Below are 16600 nucleotides of genomic sequence, written 5' to 3' on the forward strand. Positions count from 1 at the left end.
CAAAGCGTAGCCGCTAGTTCCCAAGTATTAGCCCGAAAAAGCAATGAACCTACAAGATAATCTCTTGTCTGATTTCACACAACACATTAAATAATCATTGGCTATTTTTATCCGGGCTTGCATTAAGTATAAAAGTTTAAGGCAACAGTAAGAATTGTTTTCTATGTGAAAGGCACAGTCCCGTCCTCGGAATGTCTCAATAAATGTATGTTTTGTCCTGCAATTGTTGTTAAAACCAGGAACAGTTTCACTTCCGTAAAGTCTGAAGTGTTAGGCCACAGGCAGGCCAAAAATAGCTCAGTATTTAAAAAGACCACAAGTGTGGACATGATGTAGGTATGGGTGTATAGAAAAGAGAAAAAAAAAAAAAAGAGTGCCCACACATTAAATGGGTTTGCAGTACACTTTCTATACTTTTCGTTACTTTAATCCATTTTTTACTCATTGAATAGCATTAGAATTACGCTATAAAAAAATTACGCCACCACATGTTTAATTGGCCTAAACTGTATCCTGTAAGCGTCAAAAAAAAGTTTGACGTTTGAAGTTTGAAGTTTAAAAAAGTTGAGATGCAATGTTAATGCCAGTTCAAACACAATTATGACCTGCTTGATAAGAAAAAGCATGACCGTGACCTTTTAAGAATGTACTAAACAACCAATTCCTCATTTACAGAAGGACAGAGGATAACTGCCTTTAGTTTTCATCTTTGTACTTTACGTGTGAATGACATGGCTTATTTTAACCCTGTATTAATGCTAAAGATTAGTCCCTCTGCTCTTTGATACTTCTGTTTAAAATCCCAATGGCAAAACTGGCTTAGGTTTTGAAAAAGTAAGACTAATAAGTCCTTTAAATTGATTTCCACCTAATAAGTTTACTAAATGTTTTAAATTCACTATTGGATCTTTACTTATTTGATTAAAAAATAGGTTCTAATTCATTATCACAACCCCAGAAGCTGTAGCTATGCATATGATCTGCTGTATTTGGTTTGCTAATGGTTAATGCATCTCTGACAAACAGTCATAAGCAGGTTTGGGGTCTGTTTCTGCCACAGCTACACAGCACTTTTTGCAGAAGTGAATCTTAATTGTGTCAGCTGAAATGAGCAGAAGACTTTATAATGGCCTCATTGTTTTAAGATAACTTATTTTTGAATTAGTACTATTTAACCTTGGCCTTGAGGATCTTGATGAGGACAGACAGATTTCTTTCAAGTTTTGCAGTTACCTGGTAGCCTTCATCAGCTCTGACTGTTCTCAGCTGAGAAGCCGTACAGTTTCCTTCCATCTGACGTACAGCAGTCGGCATTACAGACACAATTCTCATCTTGCCAGGAAAATGTGGTATACTGTTGTCCAGATTTAGTTCCCACAGACTGCTCCAGTCTGATGGTGGATGCGTTTCCTCAGACCTTCTGTAGACCCCATCTTAATCAACCCCCCCTCATCTCAGCTGTGTGTGTGTGTTTGTGCTAGTGCTTTTGTGTGTGTCCAATGTGTTTATTCCAGTTTTTCAAGCCCTAATGATTCCCACATGGTTTAATTTCTTGCTAGTGTGTTCGTGTGCCTCCACTATGTATCAAGATGCTCTGTGGGCTTGTCCTTCCCTGTATGTGTTTGTGCTTTCTTTGTAAACTCACACATTTTTATGTATGTCTGCATATATGGTAAAAGCTTTGTCTTCCCCTTTCCGCCCTATCAGGGTCATGTGCTACCTTATCTTCAGGCTTCAGTTAAAAGAAAAGAGAAGAATTTCAAGTAATAGGCCTTCTGTGAAAATTATAGTTATGCCTCATTCAAATAACAGCATCACAGCATTAAAATGAAAATGCATTACACACATATGTACATTACGCAAATATATACATTTTGTGTGTGTGTGTGTGTGTGTGTGTTTACACACACACACACACACACACACTCTCACATTCTTGTATGGATTTTCACACAATCATCTCTTTGCATCTGTGGTGTTTTTTTTTTTTGTTGTTGTTTTTTTTGTCTCACTGTCAGTAAGAGAGAAGTTTGCAACATCAGTGGAAAAACTTTTTCAACAACCAGACTCTGGTGTCCATCTGTTCTGTGTTACTGTTGTACTTCAATCTCTCTTATGGCAACATGCAGCGTTAATTTGGCTCTTGTCACATACCACAACTGAAGCTCTGAGCACATAGGCCTCAGTCAGCTGAACCAGAAACAGAAGGAAACCAACCAAGAGAGACAGAGGAAACACAAGAGAAAGACAGACTGGCACGTAGGTAGACAAGCAGATGAGGACAGTGTCTGGTGCCATTTGTTAAGTCTGAAAAGTTATTGCAATGTAGAGGGGTATTTCTGCTTTTTGCACACATGCATATTCTATAGTTTTAACTCCATGTGCTATTTGGCATCAAGTTGGATTACAGTTTTATTTTTACTTGCCCCGTATTGAATCAACCAAAATAATTATTTTCTCCCATTCAACCATTCAGACTTGAAGAGATCTGTCTCTGTGATTTGTGCTTTTGTATTTATTGTAGAAAGTCTAGCTGCACATTATGCTAAAATGCTATAATTACTACTGTTTTATTTTTATATTCATGACAAGCCTCAGGCCTTTTGTAAACTAATTGGTCATGAAACATTTACCATATTTTTCAAGGACATCAGGATCTATATTGAAATTGTGATTTTCACAACTATGATACAAATCAAATGACTAATTGTGAAAACAGTAAGATTAATTGATAATGAAAGCATCAGTTGCAGCTCTATTAAATTTCAAGCAACATTTGCCGGTTCCAGCTTGCAGCTTTGTTTTAGTCTTAATTATTAAATATTATATTTTGGGTCTGTAACAATACATGTTTGGCCAAGCAGCTTGGTGGAAGGCTGAGGGAAATCCTGGAATTAGCAGCCCTTTGTAGAATTCTGCAAAACTTCCAGATGGCCAGTCAGCTTCTGCCTACTGCAGTTTTCAGAGCAGAGATTATCTCTTAAGTGAGAGACGAGTAGTTTCATTTTACGTCATTACAGTCTTTGTATCTCACCCACAAAGTCAAATCTTTTCCTCTTTCCAGGGATTGAGTTTCATGAAACCTAGAAATTATACCTTGAAGTAAGTCATATGATGGTTATGGATGTGTGTGTGGGTGCAGGTTTTCATGGTTGTGTGCACACACTGAGTGCTTGTCCACCAGATGTACAATTGTACTGCAGAACTTTGCAACAGAATATGTTTCATTACTTTATTTTATTTTTTTCTTTAGTAACATAATATTTAAAGCATATTCAGCTAGGGCAACTGTAACTTTACCATCAGAAGTAACAAAACTGGCCGAGATTATAAACAGAAAGTAATAGTAAAATAATGAAAATTTCTATGAAACGTTTGCATCCCCCTTTATGAAATGTTATTTAATACTTTGTATGCCTCCTGACATCTTTCAGTACCCGCTGAGCAGTGTTTGTATTCCTTCAGTCATATCATTTTAGCCCATTCTTCATGGCATAATTGTTCCAAGTCTACCAGATTGCTTGGTTGTCTGCCATGTACAGCCTTCATCAAATCTATCTTAGAATCTTTTAATATTGTACTGCATCCTTTTTTCCTTCCGATTTATAGAGAACTCAAGTGCGTGATGTAGACATACACCCCAACCCGCAGCAAGACTCCATCCACCATGTTTTTTTTTAAACTTTATTGAACACACTTATTAAACATACAAAGTAATAGTGGAAAAAGTAATGGCAAATGTGTTATATCCCTACTTGTCTGGACAACTAGGGTGGAAAACTTTGTGTGTTCAACCAAACTGTTTTTTTTTTTTTTTTTTTTTTCTAAAAAGGAAAAGGTGTGGAGGAAGATATACAATTTGGTGAACTCAGGATTGCTCATTGCCTTTCTGATGATGTTTTTGCTGTGTTCTTAGGATTGTGAAACAATATAAGGATGAGTCAACCCCAGCCCTTGATACTGCCAAAATGGCCTCCTTTTGAGTAGGGAATGACTTGTATCATGTCAGCATGTTTAAATAACTTGATTCAAGAGTTCATGAGTAAAAATCAGATATTGCATGAAATTGTAATACAGAAATAGATTTTATTTACATGGTTTTCGAGTATTTGGAAGAAGCAGAGTGTGAAGCTTTCTTCAAGGAGACTTTTGAGGTGGTTCAAGCATTTGATTTTGGATGATTTGTTTGGGCATAATCTATGCAAGACCAACATGGAGACCCTGGAGCAGCTCTGTAACTCTCTGTATACTGGAGGGAAAATGCATCCCACCTGGTCTGGGAATTGCTAAAACATGGGGTCTGAAGCATGTGGTAAGGAAAAAGGATTTGCAGCGTGTTGTCCTTGCAAACTACACAGGGGTAGCTGGATAGATGGCTGTAATATGCCAGCCACAGCTAAATGCTTTTTAATATCAAAGAATACTGACTAAGAAGCGGAGGAAATTAAGTAAAGATGTGGTGAACAAAGCTCACAACGGATGTAGTTTACTCCGACAGACAGGCATTTGTTTATATTTGCTTAGATTACCTTTTAAAGGAGACAAAAAAACTTTCTTCTCATACAGAGAAAATACTCCTTTTAGTGTTGAAAATGCCTGAAAGTGGGAGGTGTGTGTGTGTGTGTGTGCATGTGCGTATGTTTGTTTGCTTGTGTGTATTTCTCTGTGACAAAAATCAAGAGAAACATTGAAAGGAAGTTGGGTGGTTAGAGTCATGTGGTCAAGATGTTTTTCAGATCTCTCGCTCTGTCTCTTTCTAATTCTATGTCATTTTCTGCAGGAGTTGTCGTCATGCTGTCTGTGTGTATGTTTCGGCCTGCTCTGTATGTTTAGATCAATACACAGCTTCTCTTTAGTGGTTAATAATATGCATTCTTTATGCATGTCAAGTGTGTGTGCTTTTTTATTCCCCATCATAACTTCTTTGTTAGTGTGGGTGTGGGTGTGGGTGTGGGTGTGTGTGTGTACAACGTACACCCTACAACCACAGTGCCAGTGCACATGACCTTGCTGAGTTGCATGTGGAAAGCCCCCAAAACAAAGCTGAGAAGCCTCATCACCAAGCAGTTTTCTCTTGGCCTCTGTTTTTCTTATCATCAGTGCCTGTTCACACCTACAGTGTACACACCTGCAAACACTGGTATGTTACCGAGGAGCAAATTATGTCATGGTTCAATAGACAGTAATTGGGTTATCGTTGTTAATTCTTTTTATCCTTCAGACAATAAACTACAGTCAACATCTCTCTAGGACAGTTTCAATAAAACTGGTAAATTCTAGTTTTCATTTATTGCAGAATTGTTGTGTTACACTACATTGCATTTAGCTTGGTGTTCCTAATAAACTGGCAAATATAATTTATACCTGTGTTTCACTGCCTTATAGCAAGAGTTTCTGGGAACTTGAGTAGAAAAATTAAATTTGTGCATAAATCTAAACAAAGTTTGTTTTGATAATTGTTGCGCTGTGGTTATTATTGGTGTCTTCATTTGGCCGTGTTTTAGCTTGGCTCTGCTCTATTAATTGTTTCTCATTTACAAAAAGTCTAAAGGCTATATAGAAACTTCCTGTGCTATAAAAGAGGCTACTCAGTGGTTTTTGTTTTGCCTTTCATTTTCTTTTTTCAATTTCATCATGCACATGCTCTTCTGTTGGTGCTAGTGTAAAAAGAATGTGCACTTTGATGGCATTACTTGCATATTAACTGCAAGAGTTAAACTGCACCAGCATCCAGATGTAAGAGGTGTAATGCTAAAGTGAAATTCTGGAGTCGGAGGTTTCCACCTGACCACTTGTCAAACTATCCCTGGGAGCCTGAACCCCAAAACGCCCATCTCCATCCCCAGCCGTTCAGTGCCGGTCTTAAGCCCGGTAGAAATTGGAGAGGGTTGCATCAGGAAGGACCTCTGGCATTAAAAAAAGTGCCAAACCATCATGTAGACCAATGATCTGCTGTGCCGACCCTGTACTCAGAGGATAAGCCAAAAGGACAAAAAACTAACAAATTTACTTAAAAAACTAATTTTTTTTTTTTTGGTTATGTGAATAATAAGATAATTTGTTTTTTATTTACATCAGCTAATTGATTATTTGATTAATCATAGAAATACGTGCCAGTACTGTGTCGGCAGATCTTCATAGAAATGAATGTGATTAATGTTGCAGTGAAAGTAAGTAAATTGATAAGCTGGTTTAAGAATTGCACCAGGGTTTTATGAAAGAAATTCATAACAAGAGCAAAGGGGCAGTGCAGGAAGCAAAGTCTGAATTGTAGATAAAATCTTAAAAAAAAAAAAAAAAAAAAAAAAAAAAATACATGCTGAGGAACAATTTGCTCAATAGTACTTTTAATACTAATACTTAATAATTTGTCCCTGGACCCAAAACACACCCTTAACTAACCACTACACACACACACACACACACACACAACTGACACATGCCAAGTCTGACACATGGATGAGAATCCTTCACATACAAATGCTTTCTTCCAACCACTGAGTTTTGTGTGCTCTGGTGCTCCCCAACTAATAAGACATACGTTGTGAACAATTGCACTCGAATTGTATCAAAGCTACATGTATCATTTAAAAAGGCAAAAAGACACAGCTTCTGCCTGTGTCACTACATACTCACTTCCAAAATCGTGTGTCCCCAATTTCTTTTTTCTTGGAAAAACCTGCCGATATAAGTGTGAGAATATTTTTGTATCATTGTGACCATTTAAGCCAAAACTTAAATTCCCTCACGTTGTTTGTGAGTCAATACTTGGAATTCAGTAGAATATGTGCAAACAGTGTTCATGTGTACATGTGAATTTACTCATGCACTGCTCACCACTACACACAATCACATGATCTATTTTTTGTTTCTCAGTAAACTGATCTGCTTCCTCAGTTGTTTTTCATGATATTTCAGTTGCACCTCAGTGTTTGCTAGATTAAGGTGTTGCACTAATCACTAAATTTGGTTTCGACGGTCGAGTTGTGTGTTAGATTTAAATAGAAAAACAGAACTTGGAGATTAAAATCGAATGCCCTATCATGCTGACGTGGTTATATCTTATTCATATCAGCAGACATGTCTTCACAGAAATTTACTGTGGAAGAGTTTGGAAAGTTATGTCGCTGTTTTTCAAGTCTTCTATATGAGAGTGACGCTCTCATATAGAGGTGACAGGAAAAAACAATTAGCTGGTTCCTCAATTCAGACTGACAGTAGGTTTATAGAGATAGCTTCTTTGCTAGAAAGCATTTTTCAGTATAAAACTGTCAATGACGATGAATCACACAACGGTTGTCATTATGTCCGCATTAAGGCTAAGCAATGCAATGAGACATTACTACTTGTTAGTTTTTACATTACAGTAAATAAAACTGACATTTAAAACTCAGAGCAAGCTTTGCTGCAATAATCATGGATCAACGATTATATTTTCCTTGACCTGACACTAGAAATTACGTTTTCACATTGCATTCACCAAAGACCTTATCTCATAATGATATCTGTATCTTGTAATTATGAGATAAGGGCTCTAATTTCTTTTCTTTGGTTACGTAATAACGAGATCCGGATCTCGTATTTATGTTGCGTTACGTTTCTCAAAATGTATTATTATTTAAGACATATGATAAACAAACTGTTGCATTTTTTTAAGACGTTTTAAGACCATTGTTTGTGGTACAATGGTGAAAACTATAGCTTCCATAGATCATTTAGGGCAGCATGGTGGGGGAGTGGTTAGTGCGGCTGTTTCACAGCTAGAAGGTCCATAGTTCCAGTCCCCGGCAAGCTGCGCCCTTTCTGTCTGGAGTTTGCATGTTTTGTCGTGCTTGTTTGGGTTTCCTCCCACAGTCCAAAGACATGCATGTCAGGTTAGTTGGTGACTGTAAATTGTCTGTGCGTCTGAAGGAGAGTGAATAGTTAGGGTTGGGAGAGCAAATGAAATCTGTCTATGGTCGAGTTGGGTTCTAAAAGCTATTGAGTTACTTAAATTGTTGTGTGACTCCTGTCCATGATGCTCTGGCTTTAGTGTCATACCTAGGCCACCGATGGGGGAGCTGCTGTGCAGCTGGCCTGGACTCACTGGGAGCAACTAAGTTTGAGCTCATTGTCTTGCTCAAGGTCCCTTCATCATGTGACATGAAGAGCGGTCAATTGAACCAACAACCCTGGGATTGGTGGATGACTGCTCTACCTCCTGAGCAACAGCCCCCCCTCGTAGATATTGTAAATCCATCCAAATGCCCCAACAGTATCTGCACGATAGTTTGGTGGGAAAATGTTTGTCTTGAGCAGAGTCTATCAACACACACAGAAAATGACATAATTGTGCAGCTGTGTGTAACAATGCCTTAATGATTTCTAACAGTCCCGTGATAAAGTCTGCTGCCATGATGGTGATATAGTTCTGTTTTTGTCTCAGAGAGGTGAAAAGTCGACTGGATGATCTTTTTGGACCCTGTGGTTTGTGCTGCATTCTAAACAGAGGTTGAGGTGATGTTTGGGACAAAATAAAAACGCAGAGTGAATCTTCCAAAATCATAACCTTAATGAAAGGACAATTTTTGTTTTGGAGCTATTTAAGTTTGGTGTAGCTAATGCACTGGGGCACGGTCATTAATGTCATTGCAATATTTATGTTGTTAGTGTAGTTCTTGTGCTTTGGTAGAGTGGTTGTAATGGGGTTGTGAAGTATTAAAAGTGTTTATTTAGTTACAAATTAGTCGCTGTGCTATATAGTAAAGGTTACTGTTAGATCTTAAAAAGTTGAATATTTTACATAAACTTCAAAAGATGTGAGCACTTTTCCCTAATTTTTCTGCTTTGTCAGGTTAGCTAATTGTGTGTTGGTATATGTAAAACCACAGCTAATTCATTTACTAGAACTGCACTCAGTTCTGCGAATCTTCAGTGTGCTCTCTTAACTTCTGCATATTTAGCTTATATATATCAGCATTTCTGAGAAGTATGCAAGGAGGGCAGCACAATAACCTGACACACTTCTGCATTACTGAAGGCTACAGCTCTGACAGGTTTCCTAGAACACACTCATTTCTATCATGTTGGTAACCTCACAACTAGTACTCTGTGTGTGTGTGTGTGTGTGTGTGTGTGTGTGTGTGTGTGTGTGTGTGTGTGTGTGTGTGTGTGTGTGTGTGTTTCCCACATCCTCCGTGAAGCCACAGATAGAGCTGATTTTAAATGTGATTAGTTCTAGTGAGCTCCTGGCTTCTTGCACTCCACCTATATCCTTGTACCAGAAACCAGTGTGTACAAAGGTGATGTTTATATATCTTTGACTGTGAAAGAGCTTATCTGAGAGAACAAAATTTCATGGCTAAAATCAAACTAAATGAAAACCATAACAAGTGCTCTTTTGAGTTGTGTTATTTTGCTGCAGTTGCAAATGCACAAGTATGCTTCCTTTAAATTAATTTTAAAAATTGTCGTGCATATGTTAACTGGTGCAATGTAATCACAGCATTTCTCCACGAATGCATTTTTACGCCAGTGACGGTTTGAAGAATCTAAAAACGAAGACCTGAGCGAATCTGTAAAATATCCCTCAATGTATCATGTTTTAGAAATGTGTGTAAACTACTCTATGATTTTATGTTTATTTAAGACCGGCAAGATTTGAAGTTCTTATTTAGGAACTGTAGCTCAGTTGGTAAGGCAGTCGTCCACGGACCACAGGGTCAGTGGTTCGATCCCCGGTTCCGGCTATATGTTGAAGTGCCCATTCCCATCCCAAGCGGTCTAGCCGGTCCAAGCCCAGCAGAAACTGGGGAGGGTTGTGTCAGGAAGGGCATCCGGTGTAGAAACTGTGCTAAATCAAAATGCGGACAATGAGTGTGGCGACCCTGAACTCACGGGATAAATGTAGCATCCCTATTATGGAGGAAAGCAAGAGCTGGGATCAGAGAATCTCTTTCTGTGGCATCAGCGAGGGGAAAAGATTTCAGTTGAGTAGAATAATAAAAACAATGCCAGCTGCTGCGGATCACAATAGTTAGTTAGCTGCAGCTGTAGCTATTCTGTAAACATATTAAGGGACATGTATTTTTTACAAACAAGCCAAGATTTTGTGTATGGTAGCCACGAGCCAGGCAGAGCTTTAAGCTGTTCAGCCAAGATTGTAAAAATCATCCCGTAACACGGGCTAATTCAAAAATGTGTGGGATCAAAAGATTAAATCACTCCATATTGTGTAGATTTGCTACTATCAACAAATCGCACGAGAAGACCAACAGCAGTAATGTGTTTGTCTCTTAATACTTTAAAATGTCCCCAGCCTGTCTGGCTCTCATCACAAAGACCAGTTTAAGTAAATTATTAAAACATTGGAATACTGTAGTTTTAAGCAAATGATACTCAGAGTAAATATTGTAACTGAGTGTATTTACAGCAGGATGACATTTGTGGCACTGATAAGAGGAAAATGGTGATCAAGACCGTTTGCACATGTCCTCCTACCTTTTTATTACTGCATTTCAGTTTGCACATTAAAAAAACTTTAGCAGAAACATTATATATTCTAAAAGTCTGCAAAATATGTGTTTATGTTGGGCTAAAGTAGATAATATATTGCATATATAAACCAAAAATGCAATGGCTTGTCAAGAGAAAAACTAAATTACAGTAGACAAAAACAGCAGATCTGTGTGAAGTGATGAGAAGACAAAAGTTTTCCAGATTTATACATCTAATAAACACAAATCTGAGATTTATATCATATTTTATACTGTTTTTTTGGTTCCTTATTATGTCACCTTGTTACCAGTTATGAAGTCATTGTCATTTATTTTTTGAGTTGTAGTCAAATATTCACTTGTGTGTGTGGCCCTTTAGCTGCTAACCACCACAAAGTTAGACTCTTAACTGTGTCTGTCTGATGATTGGTGTTGAGCAACTAGCCTACAGTGGGAATTAAGAGTTGTTTTCGTTATTTATTTTTAGTTGAAAATATCTGTCAACTAGCTGTTGTTAGTTGATGGTAGGATAGTGGTGAGGGCAAACCAAAGCAGTAAATTGAGAGCCAAGACAGCTAAACAACGAGCTGGAACTCACTATAAAGCTCTGTAAAGCCGAGAGGAGCTGCAGAGTTAGTGGTAAGTCTCTCTAGGTCATTCACAGACAGTGACCTCTTTCACATGTCCTTTCATACATTGTTACTGTAAACATTTTAGCATTTGAGGTCAAGGTCTTCTTTGCCTGAAAAGGCCCTGATGGGCAGTGCTGTATTGTAAATATGTAGTGTGTGTGTTTGTGTGTTTGTGTGTGTGTGTGTATAGTAACTGTGCACACACTTTCCACACACACACCCTGGACAGTGTTGGCTACGGTGACCCTCGGAGGAATAGAGGAATGTTGAGTGTCATTCAGTTGCCATGGGGACGGCCTTGAGAAAAGGGACCCTGGGAAGATCCTTTTGGACTCCTAACATCCTGTGTGTCACCCGTGTGTGGGTGTGTGCGCTCAAACCATAGATGTGTTTGTGATTGTGTGGGTGAGAGGTTGCATCTGTTGCTGTATCGTTGTTTGTTTGTGAGCTACGTTCATCAACTATCTGCTGCCGTTTTGTGTTTTGTTTTTTTTTACCTATGTGAACAGTTGCTACAGGCTGCATGTGTCTTTTTCTTTGTGATTAGATTTAATTAAACTAGATTTAATCACAAAAGTCAATGCCTTCTTTTACTTATTAATTATTATCAACATGGATCAATCAATTTAGCATTTACTATATAATAGTCAGTCCCCAATATAAACTGACTGACTGGTAATAAACACAAATGCTTAAAATTGGTTACAAAGCATCTATAAAGCTGAACACTTTCACGTTCAAATCCATAAAGCAAATTTAGCCTAAAAATACAAATTTTATCGGTTGTTCCTGGGGTGTTTGAAACTCAAGAGATTTACAAGCCAGTATTTAGGCCATATTGTCAATGTTACATGTCTACATCATGATGTCAGTCATCTGCGTGTGTTTGAAGTTGAAACATAGTAGTGAAAGTTGACTCACCATGAAAAGAACCAGGAGTGAAAACTGAGAAGTTGTTGCTGGGTCATAATATGTCTGTTATTGATGCATTGATATTTCAGATTCCAGCTAAAAATGTACGACAGGCTGGTAGTTTTTTTTTTTTTCTACATCTTCTTCATATGTTTACTTTAAAAGATGGAAATGTAGTAAAAACGTGCAAAATGCAATTTTTACTGAATATTTAGTCACGTTTGTCTGTAGAGCGTTTCTATGTAGACCAGGTTGATGCCAGGTTATTGTACCTTTTTTGTTTTTGTCTCACCAAAATATTTTAAATGAAAATAATAATTACATAACTGTAAATCACATGAATAGGCCACAGCTATGAACATATTATGGGGTTCCTGGATAAAAGCCCCTCCTGCCTCTGCTCCTGAGGAGCAGGACCTTGTCTCTTTTTATTGGGAATTTACATCTCCTGGTATTCGCTTTGCATTGTTTGATGGTCTTTTGTGCACATACTTGTGGTTTCTATCTTTCCTTAGTGATTTAGTTTTATTTTGTGGCCATCTTGTCTCTTTAGGCATTGAACATCTTCATATGGTTCTTTTGTATCTCCTTTGTAATCTTACATTTTTTCTGTTCATTTTACACGGCACGTTACAGTCTTTTTGTCTGTTTTGTGTCTTTTGTGATTGTTTTTTTTTTTTTTTTTTTTTTTTTTTCTATTTTGAGTCTTTTGTTTTTGTCATCTTGCATCTTGTGCATTTAATTTGTGTTTCTCTGTAGTCTTCCGGTATCTCCTACTTTTTGCCACTCACAGTTTTCCCACACTGCACATTGGTGTTAAGGACATAATCTTGATTGAGTTTTATGTAGATTACAAAATATGGAAGAAAAGGCAAAGGCGGTGCGTGTGTGTGTGTGTGTGTGTGTGTGTGTGTGTGTCTTCTCTAGGGTATTTTTACAGACTCTCCTGTTTGCAATAATAGGAAATGTGCTTTGAGCGTGAACTTGCTCCCCTGATGAAGTTGATTCACAGAAATTAGGCCTGTTATGTTGTTGCACAACCAGTCAGACATCTGCTGCATGTTTTTTTCTTTCTATTTTTCTCTTCACAGACACATATGGTTCCTCAAAGATGCTCTTAGTCAGAAACCCATTCACATTCTTGCATTTAATTCCTCTCAATGAGTCATTCTCTGCCCGCATGCTTACCGATGCAAGCACACAGCACACTTATAGTGCATATAATTAGCTGTCACACATCCTGTGTATTTGATATTGAAGCCTTAACTAACTATTTTTTTTATCTTTGGCTCGTTCTTTCATTCTATTTTGGTTTTAAATAGAGACATAGAAGTTTATTAGTGTCAAAATAGAAAAAATATGATTTGGGCTGAGTTTAAAAGTTAAATATTTAAACAAAAATACTACATTTTTGTTTTTTAAACATGTTTGTGATTTTTTTTTTTTTTTTTTTTTTCATTTAGGAGTGGTTAGCACTGACGCCTCACATCTAGAAGGTTGTGGGTTCGCGCCCCGGCCGGCCTTGGATCCTCTCTATGGCGTTTGCATGTTGCCTCCTTGCTTGTGTAGACTTCCTCCCACAGTCTAAAGACATCTATGTTGGGTTAATTGGTGACTCTCAAATATGGCCCATAGGTGTGAATGTGAGTGTGAAGGGTTGTGTCTGTGTTTGTCCCTCTGTGTCGGCCCCGAGATAGACTGGAGAACTGTCCAGGATGTACCCTGCCTCTCGCACTATGACAGCTGGGATAGACTCCAGACCCCCCGTGACCCTGTAAAGATAGGATAAGCAGTTACAGATAATGGATGATTGGATGGATTTATAACATATAATAATACAATAGATGTCAAATTAAAAATTGTTAAATGTATTGCAGGTTTAACGTTCATTTGAGCGATTTTAAATATAGTAAGGCATGGACCTTTTTATTCATTTTGGCTTTTTAAACTTAATTTTTGATCTTGAAATCTGTGTTTTACAACAGCTGCCTGCTAATGAAGACCATCTTCAATAAAAAGCTACTCAGTCAGCCTTGAACTGAGATGTTTTTCTTACCTAATGGTTTCAATGCCCCAAATCATGATGATTCTTTTAAATTACTTTTTAATCCTCTGTGTATGTTAACTGCCCATTTGTTTTTTGCAAACTATTCTATAAAGCACATACATTTTTTGTGCACGTCCTCTTTCTCAGAATATGCTGATTGTCCTCAAATACGCAGAAACCCTGAAAGTTTTAACATGTATTTGAAGAAGAAGCAAATTTCTCTGAACATCCTGGACTAAAATTCAGCTGTGGCAGCAGTTAGGCACAAGTTCACTTTTAGTCAGTTCCTCATTCAGTGATATTGCAAAATGAGTCATATCCTCCTCATCTCTGCGTCACTGTTTGTTTTTTAATTAATTTTTTATAATGATAATTTTAGATGCTGTGGTTAAAACCGAGCGTTTGGAGTTACAAGGTTCATTCATGACACTGACAGGCTGATAAAATTGATTGGGGGGTAATTTGTTCTTTAGATGAATGTGTTTTTAATGTGTGTGTGTGTATAGGATTAACGTAGACATTCCTCAGGCTCACACACTGTCACAAAGACTCAAATTCATCCGGTTAACAAAGCCCTGGAATCTGTCTTCCCTGTTGTTTCTTCTGCTTTTCATCCCTCCTGTCTCTCCCACCCAGCACCGCGTCTTTCACTGTCTCGTCAGTTTCCTTCTGCTGGTGCTGCTCTCACGCTACTCGGCCCCAGCACTTTCTGTTCTGCTTCTTGCATATGTTTGTCCCATAGGGTTTGACGTTGGTCCAACTGTAGCTCCTTAGCGTCCACTGTGTGCTGGGGGAGGGTAAAATTTATTATATCTCCATGTTATTATTGGAGAGACTTTGTGGATCAAATTCCAAGCCTGAAATTAATCTGTACCAGTGGCTGTAACTAATATTTTTACAATGGAATTGTATGTAATTAAATGACAACGTGAAAAAAGTCAGTGGGATGAACCTACAGATAATTATCCTCCACAATTGCAGCATTCTGTGGCCTTGTGGAGCTTCATAGTGAATTCAGGTTCACTGTTTAGACTTCAGGTCTGTAAATATCCTGTTTGGTTCACTCTCAGCTCTCTCACAGCATTTTTGGCCACAGCTGAATCATGTTCGTGCCTATAGCAGTACCAGACACAGGCACAGTAAGCACCAGACTGGTGAACAGTGTGGAGCTAAAGAGATGAGACATTTCTTTAGGGGTTGGTGGAAAGTATTGTGGTTTTTCACTTGACGCTTCATCTGCCATGTTGGACATGACACTATTCATCCCAACCAAGTCTTTGTTTCTCATTGATATAAGTTTAGGGAGAGCTGGCCTAGACAACACTTTGATGTAGACAAACTTGCGAACGTAGACAAGTTTGACAAGTCATCTGTCACAACAGTATCACCCACCCTGCTTTGTAATACTTGGCCATCGGGGCTCCTGTAGGCTTTTAATTACTGAGTGGGTGTAGTTGTTTAACAAAACACAACGATATGATCAGGGGCAGTCAAGATTTGGTAAATCGATTCAATCAGTTCTCAATGTCTGTAAACATGCCAGCAGGAAAACTATATGGATCAACTAAACCTAATTGCATGATCTCTGGCTGCTTCCACCTTCCAGACAGGCAACAACAGTAGACGAGGTCCAGCCAGATTTGTTTGTGTTGAACTCGAAATGTTTCTCCATATATTAAGCATTTAAAGAACACCCTAAAAACAGAAACTCTCCATCATTTGATGTCAGTGCTTCATTAACGTGAACAGTTATTTCACTGTTAGGAGACAATACTGTGACACTGTAGTATTTTTTTTTTTTAGATGTTTGTGTGTGCAAACCTCATACCACTGTAACTGTAATTCAGTTACTCCTTAACAAACATACACACGTTGCACACGTTGGTTTGTTAACTCGCCACCAGAGGTGCTAAGACTCTTGTCTCCACGTTTCTCTCAGCTGTAACTGAGGCTTCATTTCAGAGGTGACTTCTGACCTAGTGTGCTGCAAGCTTGTACACATGGCTGACAGATCCATCTGTGCATGTGTGTGTGGTGGCGGTGTTGGTGCTGGTTTATAACTAGGGGCTTGGAAAATCTGCATTGTTGTATTAGTACTGTGTGATTACTTTGAGAGTATGGCTGTGGTGTTGCACACGCAAGAATGCGTGCACACCATTATTTGGGAGGTTGTGAGGTCGACCTTGGAGCTCTGCAATGAGATCTACCATTGTGCTCTTCCTCCTATGAGTCACTGCAATTTTGCTTTTGCTATGAGAGGCTTTACTTTCAGCTGCATGTATGATTCACACTCACGCATGCAATCGCACACACAGACTGTACATACACTCATGATGTACATACCACCATTCACACGCATACAGTATGTTGTTGTGTCTGAGTGTAACTTCACAGACACAAACGTGTCACACATAGTCAGAAACTGTAAACTGCTTTTCAGGCTTGATGTGGACCATCTGGTACTCGATCCTATGCTGGAGTGGGGGATGTGTAGCTTAACTGTACAAACTCAAATAAATAAATATGCAGTAAAT

The 16600-nt window shown here is 38.3% G+C and overlaps 1 protein-coding gene across 8 annotated transcripts in view; it reads left to right on the top strand.

Annotated features, from left to right (window-relative positions):
* The window catches only part of sh2b3 (SH2B adaptor protein 3), a 50122-nt gene that overhangs the window by 20192 nt on the left and 13330 nt on the right, over window positions 1-16600 (top strand). The gene's annotated exons all lie outside the window — the stretch shown is intronic.

This window comes from Channa argus, chromosome 11 (assembly GCF_033026475.1).
Source record: "Channa argus isolate prfri chromosome 11, Channa argus male v1.0, whole genome shotgun sequence".
NCBI classification, from domain to species: domain Eukaryota; kingdom Metazoa; phylum Chordata; class Actinopteri; order Anabantiformes; family Channidae; genus Channa; species Channa argus.